The sequence below is a fragment of the Ranitomeya imitator genome, chromosome 6 (assembly GCF_032444005.1).
Source record: "Ranitomeya imitator isolate aRanImi1 chromosome 6, aRanImi1.pri, whole genome shotgun sequence".
NCBI classification, from domain to species: Eukaryota; Metazoa; Chordata; class Amphibia; order Anura; family Dendrobatidae; genus Ranitomeya; species Ranitomeya imitator.
In genome coordinates, this window is record NC_091287.1 from 512,581,338 (window position 1) to 512,592,766 (window position 11,429).

General features: G+C 45.8%; 2 long non-coding RNA genes across 3 annotated transcripts; one reads left to right on the forward strand and one right to left on the reverse strand.

Moving 5' to 3' along the window:
* Window positions 1–1,130: 1,130 nt before the first annotated feature.
* On the reverse strand, window positions 1,131–2,298 carry LOC138641501 (uncharacterized). The gene is made up of 4 exons (XR_011313881.1): window positions 2,214–2,298; window positions 2,055–2,120; window positions 1,543–1,649; window positions 1,131–1,435 (listed from the first exon to the last, which is right to left on the reverse strand). It is a non-coding gene; the product is annotated as an uncharacterized lncRNA (long non-coding RNA).
* Window positions 2,299–8,537: 6,239 nt separating this feature from the next.
* Window positions 8,538–9,700, forward strand: LOC138641502 (uncharacterized). 2 transcript variants are annotated; one of them, XR_011313882.1, is made up of 5 exons: window positions 8,538–8,622; window positions 8,716–8,781; window positions 8,871–8,938; window positions 9,187–9,293; window positions 9,401–9,700. It is a non-coding gene; the product is annotated as an uncharacterized lncRNA (long non-coding RNA). The 2 variants fall into 2 exon arrangements; XR_011313883.1 differs by lacking the exon at window positions 8,871–8,938.
* The last annotated feature ends 1,729 nt before the right edge of the window (window positions 9,701–11,429 follow it).

Sequence of the window (11,429 nt, forward strand, 5' to 3'; positions counted from 1 at the left end):
GGCACAAATGGGGGTGGAGGGGGTAAAAAGAGGGGGAAGGGGGGATTGGGGTGGATGAACGGGGATTGGGGTGGATGAACGGGGATTGGGGTGGATGAACGGGGATTGGGCAGGGATCAGGGATAAAACTTACGTTTAGTTGTCTTCTTTCTTTAGCAGGGATTGTGGTGCTACAGGCTGCTGTGGCACCACAATACCCAGCACGGCAGGGAGATCCAGGCACAAAATCCAGCGGGGAGATCCAGCAGTATGACCGCTCTGTAGGAATCCTCAGCTAGAATGAGGACCCTGCAGAGCGGTCATACACAGGTCAGGCAGGTGACACAGACAGGTCACAGAGCGGTCATGCTGCTGCTGTGACCTGTCATTGGTGGGATCGACCATAACATCGATCCCACCAATCAGAGCTTTCCTGGTGACCTGGCTGTGACCTGCCTAGGATCGGATCTGTTCGCGCCATCCTAGGCAGGTCACAGCCAGGTCACCTGCAGGGCACAGAGCGGTCACAGCGTGATCGCCGCTGCGCCCTGTGATTGGCGCGATCGACGATGACATCGATCGCACCAATCGGCTCCTGCAGGCCCTGCTGGGCCTGCACTGTGTCCTATCCTAGGATCGGTGCTATTAGAGCACCGATCCACGCAGGTTCCGGCAGGGCACAGCGCGGTAATACCGCGCGGTGCCCTGCGATTGGCGCGATCGATGCGATCGGCGATCGCGCCAATCCGGGGTGTTCTTGCCGGTGCCTGGCGTTGCCAGGCACCGGACCTAGGATCGAGTACATCGGTACTCGACCCTAGCCTGTGACCTCATTGTTTCAGCCGCTCCGATTGGCTGAAACAATGAGAATGGCTGTGATTGGCTGTTCAGAATTGAACAGCCAATCACAGCGATCGAGAGGGCGGGTGGGCGGCGACAATGCCCTGGATGCCGAGGCCATCTCCCCCCAGGTGAGATGGCGTCGGAATTTTAATGCGATCACCGCGACTTAAGTCGCGGTATCGCATTAAAGGGCAGGACGTACTATCCCGTCAAGGGTCAGATAGGCCCAGGGCACCTCGACGGGATAGTACGTCCAAGGTCACAGAGGGGTTAAAGATGAATGAAACTTGGCACTCAATTTTTGAGAAGAAAAGCTTCTTAGTTTATTGATGCATCCAGACAAACAAAACCGCTAAACGTTTTCGGTCCACACCGGACCTTCGTCAGAGCGTTTCTTAGACATTGACTAGTAAATATATAAAAATAAACATAGTGTCACATGATGCAGAAGTATACGTCATATAATGCAACAATAAAAAAATCGACCTAACGGTGAAAAAACAAAAGGCAAACATATACGTGATGCTCCATCTGGTGTAGGGAGACATGTGCCAGAGAGATGAATCTATCCAGAATAAACGGTGCTCCGTGCGAGGTGGAGATATGGTCCATGCTGAGATACTGGATAAGGGAAATAACAATCGTGCTGGAGATGAGAGGACGCTGGTGATGGTGTGACCTCAGGACAAGGAGGTCTAGCTAAGTACGGTAAAAGGATACAACACAGAAATGTACTATACAGATATTAGAAGCGCAGACATGTGGTACAGAATACGCCTCCAGTGAAGCTATGTGGAATAGCATGGTGAATGATCTAACGTGAGGACCTAGAGAAATAAAGGATACGTGAGTCTGTGCACATAAATCTAGCTGGGCACACCAGAAAATAGGGAGAAAATAAGGAAAAACAAAGGGAAGACCAAAAAGGTGAAGAGGAGAAAAGAAAAGACAAGGTAGAATGGGTCCTAAGAGAGAGAAATAGGAAAGTAATATAACTACTACCTGAAGGAGACTGCCTAGTATGGACCTATACACAGAGGAGAGGTAATAGAGTAAATGGGAGCATAAAAACTACCTGGATGAGGAAGCTAATGAGCCTGAATGAGCGTCAGCCAGAGCACAGGATATAGGAGCTGCAGTCTGCTATAAAAAGCCAGAGCCGAGGGAAAGGGTTAAAAAGGGGGAGAACACACATGAACCTGGAGAGCTAAAAACATAGCAAATGTATATACCTGCAGGATCACAAAGGAAGGTGAAGCGCCAGAGGAGAGGCACAAAGCCTGGAGGGAGTAACGGCGCTGTAGGAGATAATGTGACCGGGTTAGGAGATATATAATGGGGTAGATAACAGAAGATACAGGGGAGGAGGGGTGCAGTAACCGCCGGCATACCTGGATCCTGAGCGCTAGTAGTGCAGAGCAGAGGAGAGCGACGCTACAGGAGGGTCGGCACTTCCTGGTATAAATCCTGGAGACTAGTGATGTCATAGTGGTCATGTGACCACCCACAGAGTGGGGGAGGGCAGTACAGGGGAAGGAATCCCTAGATGTGCAGGACGCTGGGAGCGGTCATGTGACCTCAGGCAAAGTGCCTGTCAGAGCTGTAAAGGTGTCAATGGTGTAAATAAGATAGTGTGAGGAGAGTGACAAGGGGAAGAAGCGCATAACAATAGCGCTATGCAGAGAGATAATGGACAACAGGGAGAGGGGGAAAAAAAAAAGGGGGAACAAGGAAAAAAGGAACAGAAAGGATTCCCATAATACCACAGGGGAAGAAGGAGATGTCATACCATACGAAGTATAACCGGTGCCCAGTATAGTGAACATGGTGCACGTAGTGCGATCTAGCGATTCTAAAGAGAAGAAAAAAGGAGACAAATTAGTATATACATAATGTACACAAGAAAACAACAATGTACAATGAATTACAATAGGGCTGATACGTCATATTCCCTATTGAGACCTTTAGGCTCTAGGGTTTGGAGGGTAAAGATCCAGAAAGCCTCTCTCTTTTTGAGGATATTAATCCTATTAATACCTCTCCTATTAGGTTCAATTTGCTCCAGGACCTGGAATCTAAGTTGTGAGATATTATGGTTCTTTTCATGGAAGTGATATGGAAGGGGCAGATGATTTTTATTACAGCGAATAGTGGATTTGTGCTGTGAGACCCTGTCCTTAATGGGTTGGGTGGTTTCCCCAACATAGGCAAGCCCGCAGGGGCATTTGATGAGGTATACTACGTATGCGGAGTTGCATGTATAGTAGCCCCTAATCGGGATGCCCTGACCCGTGTGTGGATGAAACACTTTGGAACCTTTTTGGACGTTATTACATTGGAGGCAGCCAAGACAGGGGAATGTACCCCGCTTTTGCGTCTGTAAAAAGGTTTGTCTGGATATAGTGCTCCTGGAACCCACATCCGCCTTCACTAGTTTGTCCCGTAAATTTTTTGCCCTGCGGAAACAGAATAGAAAGGGTAACTTAAACTCAGGGATAGTAGGATAACTTTTCTGCAATAGACCCCAATGGCGTCTAATGGTAGCTTGTACCACATTGGAGAAGGGATGAAACGTACTAACAAAGGGGATACGTTTATTATTATCGTTGGGCCTATTGGCAACACCAGACTGTCTAGCTTGAAGTAACGCCTTTTGTGGATAACCACGGTTAGAGAATTTTTGTTGCATCTCGTTAAGTCTAGTGTTTTTAGTAGTTTCATCCGAGACTATCCTGTGTATCCGTTGGAATTGTGATTTTGGGATCGCATTTTTAATAGAGGGGGGGTGGCAACTATTGTAATGCAGGAGACTGTTCCTGTCAGTGGGTTTTAGGAATAGATCGATAGACAACTCACCACAGTCGTTTTTGCAGATAAGGGTGTCCAGAAAGCTTATCCGATCCATATTATATTGCAGAGTGAATTTTAACTCTGGCCACACATTGTTAAGGTATTTGTCAAACGAGATAAGAGAATCGATAGGGCCATCCCAGATGCAGAATATGTCATCTATGTAGCGGCGCCATATGCGCGAGTGGGATTGTAATAGAGGATGGGTATATACAAAATCCTGCTCGAAGGATGACATATACGCGATAGCATACGGGGGCGCTACGTGCGAGCCCATAGCGGTGCCCTGTTGTTGAATAAAGAAGGTGTCCTCAAACATAAAGTAGTTCTCCCTGAGGACTAAGTTTAAAAGGTCCGTGCAAAAGCGACGTATCTTTATATGGGTGCCTGCTTCATTAAGGAGTCTGTCTACAGCTAATATGCCTTTCTCATGTGTTATGGACGTGTAGAGGCTACTCACATCCCAGGTGACCAACAGAGAAGAAGAGGGGATAGTACCAAGTGTCCTAATGAGTCCCAGGAAATCATTAGTGTCAAGAATAAAAGAGCTGGCAGATTTGACCAGAGGTGTAAGGATCTTTTCCAACACTATAGCAGGAGGGGATAAAATTGAGTCAGTCAGGGACACTATAGGGCGTCCAGGTGGTTTAAACAGGCGTTTATGGATTTTGGGCAAAAGATAGAAAATCGGAGTTATGGGATCGGTTTTAGTAAGGAAACTCCTAAGCTTGACTCACGTATCCTTTATTTCTCTAGGTCCTCACGTTAGATCATCCACCATGCTATTCCACATAGTTTCACTGGAGGCGTATTCTGTACCACATGTCTGCGCTTCTAATATCTGTATAGTACATTTCTGTGTTGTATCCTTTTACCGTACTTAGCTAGACCTCCTTGTCCTGAGGTCACACCATCACCAGCGTCCTCTCATCTCCAGCACGATTGTTATTTCCCTTATCCAGTATCTCAGCATGGACAATATCTCCACCTCGCACGGAGCACCGTTTATTCTGGATAGATTCATCTCTCTGGCACATGTCTCCCTACATCAGATGGAGCATCACGTATATGTTTGCCTTTTGTTTTTTCACCGTTAGGTCGATTTTTTTATTGTTGCATTATATGACGTATACTTCTGCATCATGTGACACTATGTTTATTTTTATATATTTACTAGTCAATGTCTAAGAAACGCTCTGACGAAGGCCCGGTGTGGACCGAAAACGTTTAGCGGTTTTGTTTGTCTGGATGCATCAATAAACTAAGAAGCTTTTCTTCTCAAAAATTGAGTGCCAAGTTTCATTCATTTTTAAAATACGGGGTGGACACAATACTTGAGCACCGCCAACCCTCATATCTACTGAGTGCCGTGTTTCCTTACCGTATCCTGCTTGTCCGCACACGAGCACCATAGACGATGTCAAGTGGAGTCTTCTCCTACAACGCTACAGAGACAGCTGAAATCCTATCCAAAGTGACTGCGTCCAGTGACTTTCTCCAGATCCCCACGCAAGAGATTCAACATAGGGATCTGGAACGGGAGTCAAAAAGGGCAGTCAATCTTGAACTACATATCATCACTATTGCTGAATACCTCTCCGTGTCTAACGCATACCAAGGGGCCTGCGGGTCCCCTTGCAACCCACTTTCTTTAAGGACGATAAGGAATATTGCACGAAATTCGAGCATATTTTAAATAAGTGCTCTGCTGACTTGATGACTCTAACCCTGTCTTATTTGCAACAGAACCTGGATACCGTCAACTCGCGGATATGTGCCATAGAAAACCAGCTAACCAGCACCATGTCCCAGGAGGCCTTCCAAGATCTCAAAGCAAAAAACCAGGAGACCCTGCGCACACACAGATTGGACCTGGAGAAAAAGAAAAGGTCAAAATTCTTAAGGGACACCGAAGATTACCTTCAGAACAGAGTGTATCAGTGGTGGGAACCCCACCGGGGCTTCAGGCGTCGGACCTCCCAAAGTTCCTCAGGCTCGGCCGACAGCAGACCTGGTACCTCAAATACCTACACATCCAGCAATTTTTTAGGCAACAGCTGTGGCCGTTCAAAAGGAAGACAAGGCGGGGGGGCCAATGTCGCCGGGGACTCCAGAGGCCACATGTCGACCAGATCACAGGTACGCAACCCCCACTGGTGATTAACATCTCGTCGAAATCCATGGACACATCCCAATTGACTTTACTACAGAAAGGCTTGTCCTTCTGTCCAACTTACAAGTTCAATTCGTTTGAACTTAATATGGACTTACAGAGGTTCTTTCGTAACCTCCGCTTACGTGTCTATTTTTCCACTCAGTTACCTGCAGGTGACCCTCCCTCACAGACAGGACAATCGCTTCTAGGTCTCCGGGGTTTGGGCCTTCGTTCCCCAAGCTCTTTTATGCCCCCCAAAAATAGTCCACCTATCGAGACTTTCATCTCGTTGGTGGAAAGGGACATTGATGCCTTCCACCGCGATTTACATCTGGGCAAATTCCATTTTCATAATAATTTGTCTCCATCCGAGAAACTGGCCCTTGATCAGTTATCTGCTGACAAAACACTTGTGGTTAAACCCGCTGATAAGGGTGGGGCTATAGTGATCATGGACCGGGCTGACTACATGGAAGAGGCATACAGGCAATTGAATGACTCTGATATATACAGAGTAACCTCACAAAATCCTCTTAATAATATTGCCCAGAAAATCAAGACCCTACTTGAGTTCCATGAACAGGAGGGCACTATTGACAACAAGTTTAGGAGTTTCCTTACTAAAACCGATCCCATAACTCCGATTTTCTATCTTTTGCCCAAAATCCATAAACGCCTGTTTAAACCACCTGGACGCCCTATAGTGTCCCTGACTGACTCAATTTTATCCCCTCCTGCTATAGTGTTGGAAAAGATCCTTACACCTCTGGTCAAATCTGCCAGCTCTTTTATTCTTGACACTAATGATTTCCTGGGACTCATTAGGACACTTGGTACTATCCCCTCTTCTTCTCTGTTGGTCACCTGGGATGTGAGTAGCCTCTACACGTCCATAACACATGAGAAAGGCATATTAGCTGTAGACAGACTCCTTAATGAAGCAGGCACCCATATAAAGATACGTCGCTTTTGCACGGACCTTTTAAACTTAGTCCTCAGGGAGAACTACTTTATGTTTGAGGACACCTTCTTTATTCAACAACAGGGCACCGCTATGGGCTCGCACGTAGCGCCCCCGTATGCTATCGCGTATATGTCATCCTTCGAGCAGGATTTTGTATATACCCATCCTCTATTCCAATCCCACTCGCGCATATGGCGCCGCTACATAGATGACATATTCTGCATCTGGGATGGCCCTATCGATTCTCTTATCTCGTTTGACAAATACCTTAACAATGTGTGGCCAGAGTTAAAATTCACTCTGCAATATAATATGGATCGGATAAGCTTTCTGGACACCCTTATCTGCAAAAACGACTGTGGTGAGTTGTCTATCGATCTATTCCTAAAACCCACTGACAGGAACAGTCTCCTGCATTACAATAGTTGCCACCCCCCCTCTATTAAAAATGCGATCCCAAAATCACAATTCCAACGGATACACAGGATAGTCTCGGATGAAACTACTAAAAACACTAGACTTAACGAGATGCAACAAAAATTCTCTAACCGTGGTTATCCACAAAAGGCGTTACTTCAAGCTAGACAGTCTGGTGTTGCCAATAGGCCCAATGATAATAATAAACGTATCCCCTTTGTTAGTACGTTTCATCCCTTCTCCAATGTGGTACAAGCTACCATTAGACGCCATTGGGGTCTATTGCAGAAAAGTTATCCTACTATCCCTGAGTTTAAGTTACCCTTTCTATCCTGTTTCCGCAGGGCAAAAAATTTACGGGACAAACTAGTGAAGGCGGATGTGAGTTCCAGGAGCACTATATCCAGACAAACCTTTTTACAGACGCAAAAGCGGGGTACATTCCCCTGTCTTGGCTGCCTCCAATGTAATAACGTCCAAAAAGGTTCCAAAGTGTTTCATCCACACACGGGTCAGGGCATCCCGATTAGGGGCTACTATACATGCAACTCCGCATACGTAGTATACCTCATCAAATGCCCCTGCGGGCTTGCCTATGTTGGGGAAACCACCCAACCCATTAAGGACAGGGTCTCATAGCACAAATCCACTATTCGCTGTAATAAAAATCATCTGCCCCTTCCATATCACTTCCATGAAAAGAACCATAATATCTCACAACTTAGATTCCAGGTCCTGGAGCAAATTGAACCTAATAGGAGAGGTATCAATAGGATTAATATCCTCAAAAAGAGAGAGGCTTTCTGGATCTTTACCCTCCAAACCCTAGAGCCTAAAGGTCTCAATAGGGAATATGACGTATCAGCCCTATTGTAATTCATTGTACATTGTTGTTTTCTTGTGTATATTATGTATATACTAATTTGTCTCCTTTTTTCTTCTCTTTAGAATCGCTAGATCGCACTACGTGCACCATGTTCACTATACTGGGCACCGGTTATACTTCGTATGGTATGACATCTCCTTCTTCCCCTGTGGTATTATGGGAATCCTTTCTGTTCCTTTTTTCCTTGTTCCCCCCTTTTTTTTTTTTTTCCCCCTCTCCCTGTTGTCCATTATCTCTCTGCATAGCGCTATTGTTATGCGCTTCTTCCCCTTGTCACTCTCCTCACACTATCTTATTTACACCATTGACACCTTTACAGCTCTGACAGGCACTTTGCCTGAGGTCACATGACCGCTCCCAGTGTCCTGCACATCTAGGGATTCCTTCCCCTGTACTGCCCTCCCCCACTCTGTGGGTGGTCACATGACCACTATGACATCACTAGTCTCCAGGATTTATACCAGGAAGTGCCGACCCTCCTGTAGCGTCGCTCTCCTCTGCTCTGCACTACTAGCGCTCAGGATCCAGGTATGCCGGCGGTTACTGCACCCCTCCTCCCCTGTATCTTCTGTTATCTACCCCATTATATATCTCCTAACCCGGTCACATTATCTCCTACAGCGTCGTTACTCCCTCCAGGCTTTGTGCCTCTCCTCTGGCGCTTCACCTTCCTTTGTGATCCTGCAGGTATATACATTTGCTATGTTTTTAGCTCTCCAGGTTCATGTGTGTTCTCCCCCTTTTTAACCCTTTCCCTCGGCTCTGGCTTTTTATAGCAGACTGCAGCTCCTATATCCTGTGCTCTGGCTGACGCTCATTCAGGCTCATTAGCTTCCTCATCCAGGTAGTTTTTATGCTCCCATTTACTCTATTACCTCTCCTCTGTGTATAGGTCCATACTAGGCAGTCTCCTTCAGGTAGTAGTTATATTACTTTCCTATTTCTCTCTCTTAGGACCCATTCTACCTTGTCTTTTCTTTTCTCCTCTTCACCTTTTTGGTCTTCCCTTTGTTTTTCCTTATTTTCTCCCTATTTTCTGGTGTGCCCAGCTAGATTTATGTGCACAGACTCACGTATCCTTTATTTCTCTAGGTCCTCACGTTAGATCATTCACCATGCTATTCCACATAGCTTCACTGGAGGCGTATTCTGTACCACATGTCTGCGCTTCTAATATCTGTATAGTACATTTCTGTGTTGTATCCTTTTACCGTACTTAGCTAGACCTCCTTGTCCTGAGGTCACACCATCACCAGCGTCCTCTCATCTCCAGCACGATTGTTATTTCCCTTATCCAGTATCTCAGCACGGACCATATCTCCACCTCGCACGGAGCACCGTTTATTCTGGATAGATTCATCTCTCTGGCACATGTCTCCCTACACCAGATGGAGCATCACGTATATGTTTGCCTTTTGTTTTTTCACCGTTAGGTCGATTTTTTTATTGTTGCATTATATGACGTATACTTCTGCATCATGTGACACTATGTTTATTTTTATATATTTACTAGTCAATGTCTAAGAAACGCTCTGACGAAGGTCCGGTGTGGACCGAAAACGTTTAGCGGTTTTGTTTGTCTGGATGCATCAATAAACTAAGAAGCTTTTCTTCTCAAAAATTGAGTGCCAAGTTTCATTAATCATTAATTTCCTATAGACACTTCACTTCCTATAATATCAAATGCTAAATTTCATCCTGGCTATGGGTTAAGTCCTGGTGACGGAGGAGGCCCTCCATTATGGAAGAAGTCACCGGAAATTATGAACAGCACATAACAGGTCAAATTCCTGATACGTATTTTGCATTGGGGTCAAGGAGCGTTGAATTACCACTCTGCCCAGGAGGTACGTGCCAGTTAGACTGCTATTAAATCATTCTACATTGACCAGCGTATTTAATAACAATGCCCCCCAAAATATCGAGGAACCAAAAAGAGATGTTCAATGCAAATTGCAAGAAAGGAATATGATGAGACAGGGGCCTTGATATTTGGGTTATAAAGACAGCAGTCACCCTTAGACTATAATGCCTGAAGGGTTCAAATATTCCACATGTTGAGTAGTGATGGGGGAACACGAACAGTAACGTACCAAACACCTAGTGTCCGTGCAGGGACCCTGAACACAGACTTCTCCAGGCAGTCCGTGTTACTGTTTGAATTCACCACCCTGAACATCGGCTGTTTCCCACATTGTCATCTCTTTGACAGGGCAAGAAACATTGGCCGGTCACAGGCATTGGCTGAAGATGGAGTACTATGCTCATCATCCTATGCCTGCTGTAGCTGATAGCAGCGAGAGCAGGTGAGGCTGATGAGAGTATTCATCAGCTAGAGCCTCTGCTATAAATAAATAAATTAATAAAAAAATGTGTGTGTGGCCTCTTCTATTCTTCTCTCCACTCTCCTCTCTCTGACTGACTAACTCCTCCCTCTTGTTTCCATGACAACTCCTCACAACTGTCACTCTCTCCACCCACACCTTCGACCTAGTCCCTCCCTGGCCTGAGAGGTCTAGTGTTGGGTGCTAGTGTGTGGGTACTGGGTAGTGTCCCCTCCTTACCTGAGAGCGGAGTACCACACCTCTGGCTGAGGTGCAGTACCTCTCTGGCGACTGGACCCTCGGGGCACCACATAGTACTTTCATCATCCAACGCCTGAGACTGGCAAATACCGTTTTACTGCTGGTCACAGCTGCCGGCTTACATGCTGCCATCTGATGACAGCGTGGCAAAAAATGGATGTTCAGGTCCCCATTCATCTGAATGAGGTCTGGGTTCTGATATGGGTAGAGTTCTGGCACCCGAACCAAACTTTTTTTAATGATCGGCTGAACCCTCCGGACCCGAGCATCCATCCATTACTAATTTTGAGTGGTGCAAGATAATCAAGTTTAAGAAAAACATGATTGTTTGATACTCTGTTGGGAGATGTTTATGCTATATGTGTCTACATGAGACCACTCAATGGTTGTGTTGTGAGCATGTCATGATGTTATATGGAGTTGGTGTCATGAGTCTTTAAAAGGGTTTTTCCAGGACATTAAATATTGCGCCTCTTAATTTTACCTCCAGAATGCTAGCACTCTGCATATTACTTAAATAAATTTCTCATCAGCTTTTTACTATGTAATTGGAGAACAGCATGATGTAGGGGCAGGGACCCTGATTCCAGTGATGTGTCACTTACAGGGCTCATTTTTGCAGTTTTGATAAAATCACAGATTTTTCTGCTGTAGATTTAGGGTATGTGCACACGTTGCGGATTCCATTGTGGACTTTTCCACGCGGATTCTGCAAATGCCCTGCGTTTTACCTGCAGATTCACTGCAGAT